Raw genomic sequence first — 5393 nt, forward strand, 5'->3', positions numbered from 1 at the left:
GCTGCCACTTGCAGCCACGCGGTGCCACGTCCACCCGGCTCATCAGACCCGACCGGGCACGACCGACCGACACCAACGCGGCCAGGACCAGCACCACCGCCAGCAAGGACATTCTCGAGAACTCCATGTGTGTGGTGATTGGATTTGCTTCAATTGACTGCCGCGACTCGTTATCTTCTTATCTCCAACTTCCGGGGATTCTCTACACACACACGCACACGCGGTAAGTTACACTTTAGTAGGCGACGGCGGGAAGGCGTACATAGAACAACGAATTTCGCTCACGCACACCACCGAACGCCGGCGTACGCGACTTCCAAACACAATTTTCGCACGACTCAACGGATCACTAGAAGAGGGCCACAGGGCGGGTGGAAGCGGGAAAACGAAAAGTGTACCGAAAAGAAAACGGGGGATTTTCCGCAGGGTGCCGAGGACACACCTCACTCGGAGGACGCGTTTTTCCGAGCGGGACACCAACAGTAGGCTGCGGCTGCTGCTGCTGCTTGGCGTCTTCGTTGCTGTGGTGGTTGCTGAGACAGCGCAAGCGGCATCATGGCCGACGAGGCTTTCGCTTTTCCCACGGCCGACGACACAGAAGGATTTTCCTTCAACTTTTCCACACGTAACTCCCGGGCAATCGCATCACTTTTTCAACGTACGACACGCTTTTTTCATTATTTCACTCCCTCGGCCCGATTATCACGGACCCCCTGCTGCTGGAGGGAACAAAATTCGATTCCTTCTTCCCGGAATCCGGGCAGCGACACTTTCAACGACACACACACGCAGAGTGGCTGCCTTTGGGTTGGCGTCTACACAATTCCACGAACTTTAACTGAGGCACTGAGCAAGAACGGAGGTGTATCCTGTATCGCGTAATTGGGAACTTCCTGGTTTTTGCCACAAGTCACAAGTTCGAGTTAGAGTAGGATTCGCGGTCCGACTGTTGGCAATATAATTTGTAGGAGACCTGTTTTCGATTATTCGACTTGCGCGAAAATATCTGTATCGTAACAGGACACGTAAAATTCGAGGTTAAGCGACGCGCGACGTCCTTCTCCGGCAAAAGTTTGAAATTTTCTGAATTTTTTTCTGGTTGTTTCTCTGAGAATACCAACTGATTTATGAACCCAACTTTGAACCTACGATCCTGACTTTCAAACCTGACCAGTTCCACGAAAAAACACGAAACGAGCCGAAATGCAATGAACGCCGCACGAAACGAATGACGTTTCGCCGTCGGGCGAATTGAACCTCGCCGCCATGTTCATTTCGCTAGTTCATCGCGATTCATCTTTCTCGCCTTTCGGAGGGGAAAATTGTATTTTCTCTCTTTCGTTCCTTCTTTCCTTCATGTTTCCTTCTCGTTCTTCACGATGCAGACAAAAAAAACGTCAATTTGTCCGTCCGCTTTGTGTTCGTCCTTCGTGGCGAAGAAGCGCTGTGTGCATGTGTGCGTGTGTGTGTTTTCTTACCACAGAACTTCACTCTTCTTTGTTTCTTCTTCGATTGGGTCAAATATATGTTGCGGCCTTCTACGAATCGACTCTCTTGAAGGAGGAAAGGTCCTGCTGCACACACACACATCGCCTTGACCCGAATAACTGGCCCTCTCTAATTCTCACACGCACTCCTTTCTTGTACATATCGGGGCTAATTCGCAGCAGTGGTCCGCAGCCTGGTCCGGAGTTCCAGGTAGGACCAGCCACTGGAATCCTTTGCCGCAGCTCATTTGGTTGCCCTCCCGCAGACACTTCCTTGCATCATCCACGTCGGGGTCGAGAATTCTCAGACATCCCACAAAGCACTCGATACAAAGCTTGTTTTCTGTGTTTTAATAACTTTATGTACTCAGGGTTTACTAAACAGGATTCTCACTAAACACTTGTTCGACACTTCCGCTGTCACGTGTGTGACCACTGCGACCGTCCTCTCGATACAGCAGAACCCGCTCTCTACGGTGTAGCTAGGGTTGGGTAATTAAAGCAAAACACAGCCAATCGGACCGCGAATTTGATGGATTTGAATTTTTTATCATTTTATGGAATGCAACAAAATCGGCACCACCGCCTGCATCTCCCACCTATCAGCGACATTGTCGAAAGGTTGCCCAGGACGCTGTCCTCCCGTTGGATGATTGGAAGCAAATATTTTGATAATGAAGACGATAATTAGGCTGCAGACTGCTGGGACCGGCTGGGGCCAGGTTTATGATACGTACGGAGCATAAAACAACGCACAAAAAGACCCAGCGCAGGGAGTAATCATTAATCCTTCATTCCCGCCGGGGACACGAGGCGACACAGGGGAGAGATACGGATGCGAAACAAACGCACCGCGCCGCGATGGTGGGAATGAAATTTGCATATTTTATGTGCAGGCCACGCCACGGCCACTGACGGTCATCCCCCGGGGGGAGGGAAAGGCTTTGGGACGTGAGCAGCCGGGCAAAAGGATTCCGCTCGAGTGGCTCCGGTTCCAAATCTTCACGCAACCCGGGGAATTGACGAGGTGTTAAGTGTCTTCCCTGTGTCACGGGACAGGGCTTCTCGAGTAGTCCTGCCGTGAATGTCCTGCTCCTGGTTTGGGAAGCGTTTGGTTTTATTTGATTAAAATAAAATATGTAAATTCAGTGAATAATTAGAAACCTACGTATGAAAGAGAGGCGTTTTGGTATGGTTTCTCATAGCATTTAAATATATTAAATAATGTCAACGATTACCGCCTTCGATTGGCAAATTTGGGGCTAGTAACTAGTAACAAGTAACTATTAAAGTCAACAAAGAAAAAACTCGTTCCATTTTACAGTTTTTCTTCGATAAAGGCGATGTTGTTTATGGTGCCGATACTGTTTGGTTTCGAAACTGACACAAAATTTAAAAACCGTGAACCGATCCATCGAAAATGGCCACAAGCAGATAAACTAGTCACGACTTTTGCTGGCGAAGAAGATCAAGGATCGCATGCAGGTCGTCGTTTTCTCGACAGCAAGATGGCCTTGTCACGATAATCCGCTCCGTCTACAGCCCAGCCTTACCCAACTTGAGGCCAACGGCAATCAACCTAATAGAATAAGTTGTCCCAAAGGAAGGAGATGACTCTAAAGTGACTTAGCGGACCATCGTCGACCGTAGCAATCCCTTTTTTTCATCTTTCTTCCCAAAGATCGTCCCAAAATCGGCTTGCAAATTGGCTTAGCCCGTCTTGGCCCGAAACAAATCTTCACGGGTCCCGTGAGCGGGGCCCATATCTGCACAATCGCAACATTGTGCGGAATGCGCATTAATGCTACGTTGCGTAGCACCTTTTCCGGAGTTTTTCTTAAACGCTCCTTGAAGCGCACAATGCACCACTTCTCGTGATAGTCACCATTCCGGCTGTCAGTTCCTTTTCAAGTTCCACGCTGCACCGCACCTCAATTGGCTGTGACAGTGATGGCGTGCCCGGTGACAAACTCCCAAACGGTGACCGAATTTCCGCCAGTTCTCCGACGTTGAACTCACACAGCGCGCACCTCCTTATGGCCCGGAAGCGGACAATTGAAACTCTAGCGAAATGCTGGGTGCACGCGATAAACATCTCCAGATCCTTGCTGTACGGCGTCCGGATCCCATCGATCTCAGCTTTCTGCTGCGGCGGCCTTTCTTCGGGACGAAGAGGGATCACTTTATCCGTTCGAAAATGCTTGCGAGGGTTTTAAGAAGTTGCAAAGAATTGGAAAATCCGTGCGCAACTTCGCCACATGCTTTGACGCGGTTTCGGTCCGTGAGTGCCGAGCACCGGAATAGTGATGCATATTTTATTAGAATTGATTTTTCCGACCCGGCCCAGCCCGATTCGTCTGCAATCGGGTGTCCCTGTTCGCTGTCGAGACTCCCGCTGGGCGCGCCGGGGAGGAACCATTACTGCAGCATAACATATTTAATTCACTGATGTGATGAAATCAAAACAATTTCGTTCCCCTGGCGCCATCGCCAACGTCCTGGCGATGTAGGTGCTGCCGGCACGTACATCCGGCGGAACCCGATAATCCTCGCTCGGGCGATGGAAATTGATTGTGACGATATTGTGAAATCGCTTACGATTATCGGGAAAGGGATAGAGGCGTCGACGTCGTCGTCGGGACGATGGGCGGACGTTCGCCGAGAGGAGCGCATTTCCTTCTCCCCGAAGACGCATTGTCAGTGTGCGCCGCATGCAGAGTAGAGAGTAAAATACGAAAAAATAAAACTAGGTACGAAACAAATAGTCGAACGGAACCGAAGCCTTTCCCTGGGCCGAAGAACCTATTTTTGGGCTCTAGCGAACCGAACGTGAGGTAAATTGATCATTCGTTTTTATTTCCCTCACCACTTAGCCGATGATGTTGGGCGGCAGGCGGTCAAGGTGCACCCGCGTTGGAAACTCTCCTAGGCGCATCCACTTTGCCGAGGCCATATTGAGATTAGTTTCGTTGAGCTGTGCCTTTTTCACCGGGCTGCACCCGTGGGGAGCGTTTCCCGTGCTCGGTGCGCAAATCGGCAATCAGTTAAGTTGATGGCCACTGTTGGATGGTCACCACCGGCGTCCGAGGCTCCACAGGACTGCTGGCGAAGGCTCCCGGCAAAGGTCGAATCGCTTCTTCAGGCCACTGAAAAGAGCTTCGAAGGCTAAATCACTTTTCCACATTCGACACACATGCGCCTTTCGTGAAATGAAGATAAATCGAGCAAACACGCTACGGCGGGGTCGGAAATGAAGAATAATACGCTTTTTATCATTTTATTCAAATTTTTTTGCATAAGATTGACGGTTATTTCACGTCTTTTATTCAATAAAGAATTTAACGTTGTTTTTCAGTTAAACTAAAGTTAAATCGATACTTTTCGATTGTATTTATATTTTTATATTTAACTTTATGTGGTTTGTAAGTAAATTATTTGTCTTTAGTATTCAATCCGCTTGTCTTTTTATATGAATGACTGCAGACTGCAAAATGAGTAAAACAATTCGATTCCCCTTCGATTCGGCTCAACGTGCTTACTCTTAATCGGTTTGAGTGTTGAGGTCACATTCACTTCTATCTCCGAATCAAAACACGGCCATCACAATGCACCAATTAGCTGTTTATTGCGAGCTCCATCTCTAACAGACGGGCCCGTCGGTGTGAGACGAGGCCCGTTCTTCGTTAGAGGAACTTTGCATAAAATCCACACGACACCCGGGCCATGTTGGAGGATGTTTATCGCACACCGTTGAATTACTTTCCGCCTTTTTATTGCACCTTTTGGCCCCGGATGGTCCAGGTCTCAGCGTCACCTCCGGAGCGGATATCGGTGCGAGACTATCGGAGACCATTAAAGCCGGCACCGATGGGCGCCCGGCCGGTCACCTGCTGATCGCTACATAAT

The sequence above is a fragment of the Anopheles cruzii genome, chromosome 2 (assembly GCF_943734635.1).
Source record: "Anopheles cruzii chromosome 2, idAnoCruzAS_RS32_06, whole genome shotgun sequence".
Classification (NCBI taxonomy): domain Eukaryota; kingdom Metazoa; phylum Arthropoda; class Insecta; order Diptera; family Culicidae; genus Anopheles; species Anopheles cruzii.